The sequence below is a fragment of the Sus scrofa genome, chromosome 7 (genome assembly GCF_054392235.1).
Source record: "Sus scrofa isolate SSC_HxYL_T2T_F1_AM1 chromosome 7, Sscrofa_HxYL_maternal_Yorkshire_Landrace_v2.0, whole genome shotgun sequence".
Classification (NCBI taxonomy): domain Eukaryota; kingdom Metazoa; phylum Chordata; class Mammalia; order Artiodactyla; family Suidae; genus Sus; species Sus scrofa.
Window position 1 is genome coordinate 63,964,621 of NC_139389.1, and position 7,897 is coordinate 63,972,517.

Below are 7,897 nucleotides of genomic sequence, written 5' to 3' on the forward strand. Positions count from 1 at the left end.
TGAAGGAGCTTGCACTGCCAGTGGGCATCAAGCTCAGCTCTGGGCAGGCAGGTGGTACCTCTCCTGGGTGACTCATGGTCTACCTGGGCAACAGCAGCGGGGCTGATAAGGTCCACGGGTGCAGGGGCCAGGTCTGGTCTGCATTTTCTGCTGTGCCTGGTGCCTAGCATGAGGCCTGATACCTACCAAGTGAATGAATGAACCAAGTTCCATGCTATTGTCATGACAGCAGGGAGGAGGCCACTCTGTGCCTGGGGAGGGAGGTAAGGGTCAACAAAAGTGGGAAATATTTGGACCGAGTCTTTAGCATCGAGTTGAATTATCTTGATGGACAAGGGGAGGAAGGGTGGCCCAAGTGGAGAGAGTAGCATATGCAAAGGCCAGGGGGCATGTGTCTGGTGGGGTGTGAGCAGGGATGGGTCCACTGGAGCCTTAGATGCCATGCTGAGGAGTTTTGACTATGCATTTGTTTTGTTTTGTTTTGTTTTTCCTAGGGCCGCACCCACAGCATATGGAGGTTCCTAGGCTAGGGCTCCAATCAGACTGTAGCTGCCAGCCTACGCCAGAGCCACAGCAACACCAGATCCGAGCCATATCTGCGACCTACACCACAGCTCATGGCAATGCCGGATCCTTAACCCACTGAGCGAGGCCAGGGATCGAACCTGCAACTTCATGGTTCCTAGTCGGATTTGTTATCCAATGAGCCACAATGGGTACTCCCTCGACTATACATTTTGAGTAGAGAACACTGATGGAGTTAAATTCGTCTTGTAAAGTGAGCTTCTGGGGAGAGTGTGGGGAACAGCTTGGACTGGAGTCAGATGGGAGGCTGGGAGAGCAGCTGGGAGGGGGAGAGACTCCCCCAAGGAGAAGGATCTAAGCAGGAGGCAGAGGCTGAGGGGCTTCGAGGAGGCAGTTAGGGGATATTTAGGATGCCTGGTACCAGGAACTGCGCGTGGATAGGCAGGGCTTGAGGGAGAGAGGGAAAGGAGAGGCTCCTCTTGGGCTGGAGAGGGTAGTGCTGGAGTCAGCACTTCCTGGAGCCAAGTTGTTTTTTCTTTTTCCCATTGCTGTTGTTTTCAAGAATTCAGTTTGGGTTTTATTATAAAATTGATCAAAAACACACTTTTTTGAAAAAAAAAAAGGACAAAGAACAGCTTTTAGAGCACATTGTCTTGGAGAGGCCGGAAGTGGGAAAGAGGCTGTTGTTGATGTGAAGTTGGGCCCAGCGGGGCCCCGGGCCTGGAAGGGACAGAATGGGACCAGAAGCTCAGCAGGAGGGACAGAGGTCCCTGAGGCAGGGTGAGAGAGAGGGACAGGCCAGGCTGGGCAGGAAGGCAGAGTGAGCCCTGCTCCTTTGGGTGTGCTCTCAGTCTCAGTGCTCCCCCAACACCTCAGCCACCCATGCACTAGCCACAGGCCTCCCCGGGAGCCGCCCCCCACCCCCCCGAGGACAGGGAAGATGTGCAGGAGGAGGCCAGCTTGGCAGGCAGCCTTCCAGTCAGGGTCTGACACTTAGTAGCTGAACAGCTGACCTTGGGAGGTTACTTACCCTCAGCCTTCACCTTCCTCATCTGTAAAATGGAAACAACCCTGTGCAGAACTGTTGTGAGAGCTTATGGGTGTGCAAGGTGTTTACCACCCCCGGCCCACGGGAGTCCTTGGTAACACGGATGATGGCATGCAATGCCCATCACTGACCTACTTAGCACAGCTCGTCCCTCTCCCACCATGCTTTCTCTGGGTGTGTCAGCTTCTTCTTCAGAAATTCTTAACTCTTGGGGTTTCCCCAGTCTGCCTCCTTGGCTCTCACTTCCTAGGCCCTGCCATCTCCTGAAAGTGCCCTTTTCCTGAGCCCTCTTCTGGACCCTGGCTCCCCCACGCCCTTGAGAGGTGACTCCTCACCTCCCCCCCTGTCTTTTCTACCCATTGCATCTGCTGGCTTCCTTCTGCCCACCCAGCCTGAGCCTTCCCTGCTCCACCCGCCAGGCTACGAGCCTCTTTTCCCAGCACTGACCTGTGCAGTGGAGGAATCTCTGTATCATGCCCATTTTCACCTCTGCTGATGGGTTTCCTGGGGCCTCTACAACAAATGTTCATAAACTGTGTGGCTGAAAACAATAGAAATGTATTCTCTCACTGGTCTGGAGAAACATCAGTCTGAAATTATGGTGTCAGTAGGGCCACACTCCCTCCAAAGGCTCCGGGAAGGACACTTCAGTGGCTCTTTCAGCCTCTGGCAGCACCAGGTGGTCTTAAGCTTGTGGCTGCATTACCCCCATCTCTGCCTGGGGTCATGTGGCCTTCAACTCTGTGTATTTCCTGTAAGGACAGTTGTCATTGGACTCAGAACTTACCTAATCCAAGATGACATCTCCAGATCCCTAACTTAATTATATCAAACACCCTTTTTCCAAAAAGGTGACATTCATAGGTTCCAGGGATTAGGGCTGGGACATATCTTTTGAATGGGCATCTTCAGCCTACCTCACTCAGCAGGGCCCTGGGCCCTCCTCAGCCTCCTCCAGGCCAGTCTTGGCCCACTCGCCACATGGCTCACCTAAAACACAAAACACAAGCACCCCTCGCCCCAGACTATGGACAGTCAGCCATTCTTACTCCCCAGGCCCTCTCCACCCCCAAGCCTCCACTTCCCTCACTTGTGAAGAGGAAGGTCCGAGAGGCCCTTCAGGCTGTGGCGTCCCCGGATTTCTCCTCTTCACAGTCCTCAGAAGGCTGCAGAGCCTCCACAGCCCAGCTTGGCCCCTAGGGCTTCAGGGCCCCTGGGAGGCCCAAGCTGTTGTGGAAAGAGCTCAACCAGCCCTTGGCCTTGGTCGTGGAAGATGGGTCAGTCTTCTTCCCGGTCTCAGCTCTGCACAAAATGTGGCCCCCAAGACAGGCTGTCCACAGGAGACATGGGGCCACTGACCTAGTGGTCACTGAAGCCTACTCCAGGCTCCTGGGGACCTGGGGCCTGTGCCGGGCTGGAGGTTTCAGGAAAGGGTTAGGGCAGACCCTGCACCCAACACTGAGACTAGCTTTGTATCCTGCCTGTGACATTTCTTAGCTGAGTGACTCTGGGAAAGTAACTTCTCAGTTTCCTCATCTACGGAGACTAATAGCACTTTACCTCTCAGGGTTGCAGGGAGGATTAAATAAAGAAATACACAAAAAGCTTATCAGGCAGCTGGGCTCATGTCAGGCTGGCCTTGTGATCACCATCATTACAGGCAGCCCTGGGCCTCCGGCCTCTGTCTGAACCTGCCTCATCCTTCAGCCCCAGACCTGAGCCTCCTGCCCGAGACCCTAGGGCTTAGTGATATGATGATTACATGTTTAACCATCTGCAGGGAGTGCACTTGAGAGATTAGCCCTGACTTAGCGTTTTCCCATATCCGGGGTGTAAATAACCCCAAAGGTTCAAATTTGAGCTTCCGCAGGAGGCAGAGTTGGGAAGAGACCGCTTCTACCTAACAGATACAATGGTGTGCAGAACCGCAAGAGCAAATATACCAGTCAGATGTGGAAGTGTAATTAGGAGGCCATGGTTTTGAGTATTATTACTTTTGTTTTTTACACTTTTTTGAGTGCAAGCATATATAATTTAATTGTTGTTTATTTTTGTTTTTGTTTTTAGGGCTGCACCTGCGGCATGTGGAGGTTCCCGGGCTAGGGGTGGAATCCCAGCTACAGCTGCCATCCTACATCACAGCTCACAGCAACACTGGATCCTTAACCCACTGAGCGAGGCCAGGGATCAAACCTGCATCCTCATGCATACTAGTCAGGTTCCTTACCACTGAGCCACGATGGGAACTCCCTAATTTAATTTTTAATAATGGCTGAGTTTAACAAATGATCCATGGAGTTCCTGTCGTGGCACAGTGGTTAACGAATCCGACTAGGAACCATGAGGTTGCAGGTTCGGTCCCTGCCCTTGCTCAGTGGGTTAACGATCCGGCGTTGCCAAGAGCTGTGGTGTAGGTTGCAGATGCGGCTCGGAACCCGAGTTGCTGTGGCTCTGGCGTAGGCGGGTGGCTGCAGCTCCGATTCAGCCCCTAGCCTGGGAACCTCCATATGCCGCAGGAGCGGCCCAAGAAATGGCAAAAAGACAAAAAACCAAACCAAAACAAAACAAAACAAATGATCCATGAAATTCCTGAAATTTTAAGTTAGCTCTCCCAAGTGGGTACAAGTTGGCTTCAGAACCCCACTGCTGCCATGCCATGCCCACTTTTCCAAGAGATGTGGGTCTTCTCTGAAAACTGTGGGGCCTGACATCTGCTTACCTCCTCTTCCCCCAAGGTGACTATTGGGGAATATTGTGTTTAAGCAGGGGCTGTGTCTGGGGTTCCATGCGTAGCCCATATTCATATGTGGAGACCCTTATCTCTGAACCCTTGACCTACAACTCAGACTCCTTCAGGGTTAAAAGGCACAGGTTTTTAATTCAGGCACACCTGGTCCAGATTCTGGGTCCAGGTGAGCTGAGTGACCTTCAGCAAGAAATTTAATTCCAAAGAACCTTGTTTTCCTCATTTGTAAATAAGGATAAGAATTTGATTAGAATTCTAGTCTGACAGTTTTCTTTAAAAACAGTTTACTGGAGTTCCTGTCGTGGTGCAGTGGAAATGAATCTGACTAGGAACCATGAGGTTGCAGGTTTGATCCCTGGCCTTGCTCAGAGGGTTAAGGATGCAGCATCACCGTGAGCTGTGGGGTAGGTCACAGACTCAGCGCAGATCTCGAGTTGCTGTGGCTGTGGTGTAGGCTGACAGCTATAGCTCTGATTTGACCCCTAGCCTGGAAACCTCCATATGCCATGGGTGTGGCCCTAAAAGCAAAAAAAAAACCAAAAAACAAAAAACCCAAAACCCAACAGCAATTTACTGGAGTAACTTGACATATAATAAACTGTATGTATTTAAAGTATCTAAGCTCTGACATGTATATATTCATGTAACAATCTCCACAATTAAGATAATGAACATATCTGTCACCCCAAATCTTTCTCATGCCCCTTTGTAAAACCTCCCTTTTGCCCCCTTCTATTCCACCCAGTGGCCAGGCAGCCACTGATGTGCTTCTTGTCACTGTAGGTTACTTTATGTTTGCTGGAATTTTATACGCATGGAATCGCATACTGTGTGCTCTTTTTTATCTGGCTGCTTTTACTCTCAGAGTTACTTTGGGATTAACTGCACAGTGCCTGGTGCAGAGCAAGCATTCCAAATCCATAGGGAGCTGTAGCAGTCAGCTGAGACTACGGTATGCTTCGGTAACCAGCAGCTCCCAAATTTTAGCAGCTCACAACAAGGTTTATTTCTTACTCACATTACATGTTTCCCATGGGTTGAGTGCAGCTCTACAAGTCAGCTCCACTCCAAAACCCAGGTTATAAAGGAGCAGCCCTTATCTGGGACACTCCTGGTCTCCTGGCAGAGATGAGAGGACATGGCAAGTGCTGTGACTGCTGAAGTCTCTTCCTAGAAGTGGCACGCCTCACACACTCAGGTCACTGACCAAAGCAGCCAAGCCTATCAGGCAGCCAAGCCTGATTTCAAAAGTGTGGCAAATATCATGTGCCCCAGGAAGAGAAAAGAGACATTTTTAACAGGAACAGTGTCTATCAAGCTGCTTTCACCATTACTGTTGATGTTGTTCTGCAAGTTGGAGGCCGTGCAAAGGCTCCACACACGTGATCCAGCCTGATGCGCTGCCGCCCTGGGCTTGGCTCTCTCCTTTCCAATCCAGGATCCTGCCATTCCCCAGTGCCTGGTTCATTGGCCTGGAAGTTTAGGGACAGGCTAAGCATGCCAGGCCCCACATCTCTGTCATCCTTGGCCACAGCCCACTCCGTGCATGAGTCCCACCCCTCTGTCAGCCCTTCCCCCTGAGCCCCAGATATTCTTGTTTCATGGCCCGATCTGAGCCTCTCCTCTGGGCCAGCTGCCTAAACTGGGCACCATCCTTATAAGCCAGGTGTTCTCTGTGCTTCCCTTCCCTTCTGCGACCCCACCCTCCAGAGGCCTTGCCCACTGCATCTCAGTCTTTTCGGACTCTTCTCTCCAAACCTAACTTATGCCCACCCCCAGTCCTGTTCCTTGGAGGAGCCTGGCAGTGCGTTACCCAGGGGGCCTTCCGAGTCCCTGGTACTGCCTGCCTCGTCCTTCCTCATGCTTCCCTCCATGCTGGGTGACAGTCCTCAATGTCACCCAATGTTCCACGTCTCTCTACCTCCACAGGCCCACCCCAACCTGGTCCGGGTCACCACCAAAGGCTTCCTAATTTGGCTCCTGGAATGTTTTTGTCTCCCTCACTAAAGCCAGGGCAAAACTGAACACATATACCTCCCCCATGCCCAGCAAACACATACCCAGGCCACTCCCTCCCTGGCTTCCTGCCGTCCTCAGGATGGACTCCAACCCATTTCCTGCCTCCAAGGCCCCAGCTCTCCATCACCTCCCTGACCTCAGTTTCCACTCCTTGCCGTAGCTACCTGCAAGCCCTTCGTTTACCCAGTTCTCACTCTCTGGTCTCCCAGCCTCTGCAGCAACTGGCTAATTCCTTTTTTATTTCTTGCTTTTTAGGGTCACACCTGCAGCATATAGAATTTCATTCTAGGGTTAGAATTGACAGAAGTTCCCAGGTTAGGGGTCAGATCAGAGCTGCAGCTCCCAGTCTATGCCACAGCCACAGCAACGGGGGATCCAAGCCGTGTCTGCAAACTTTACCACAGCTCACGGCAATGCCGGATCCTTAACCCACTGAGCAAGGCCAGGGATACTAGTTGGGTTTGTTACCACTGAGTCACAATAGGAACTCTAGGAACTGGCTAATTCCTTGCTGAGTGAGTGAGTTAAGCCAATCCAGGAGGTCTGTACCCACTACCCACAAACAAGCTCGAGCCCCTGTGCTTGCTGCACCTGTTCTGTCTCCTGAAAAGATTTGAGGGTTGAGAACAAAAAAAGAAAGAAAAACACAAAATCATAAAAGAACTCATCGAAGCTTCACAACGTGAACACACTGTGAATCCAGTACCTGGATCAAGAAAGGGAGCTTTTCCACCCCCAGGAACCCCCCTGCTCCTTCTTCTCTGCCCTGCTGGGATGACACCACTATCCCAGCTTCTAAAACCAGGCATTCATTTTGTCTGTGTTTGATGTGCAACTAAATGACACCATACAACTTATGCTGTTTCCTGCCTGGCTTTTTATGCCTGGCATTGTGCTTGTTAGACTTCTTCATGTTGTTACATGGTTGTATTTTGATCTTTCTAACAGCTGTTGTGGTATTCCGGGGTAGTTATTTATTCATATTTTCCATCGTTTTTTTTTCTTTTTACCTGTGGCTAGGGGCTGAATCAGAGCCGCAACCACAGGCCTATGCCACAGACATGGCAACACTGGACCTGAGCTGCATCTATGACCTACGAGGAGGCTTGTGGCAACGCTGTAAAATTAACCCACTGAATGAGGCCAGGGATCAAACCTACATCTTCAAGGACATTATGTCAGGTTCTTAACCCACTGAGCCATAACAGGAACTCCATGCATTGCATTCCTTTTTTTTTTTTTTTTCTTTCTTCTTTTTTTTTGTCTTTTTAGGGCCACACCTGTGGCATATAGAGGTTCCCAGGCTAGGGGTCAAATTGGAGCTGTAGCCGCTGGCCTACCCCACAGCCACAGCAATGCAGGACCTCAGCCACGTCTGCGAGCTGCACCACAGCTCATGGCAAATGCTGCATCCTTAACCCACTGAGGGAGGCCAGGGATTGAACCTATTCATGGATGTCAGTTGGATTCGTTTCTGCTAAGCCACGACAGAAACCCCTGCACTGCATTCTTGATGGCATCTGGCTGTTCCCAGATTTTGGTGATTACACATAGTGCTG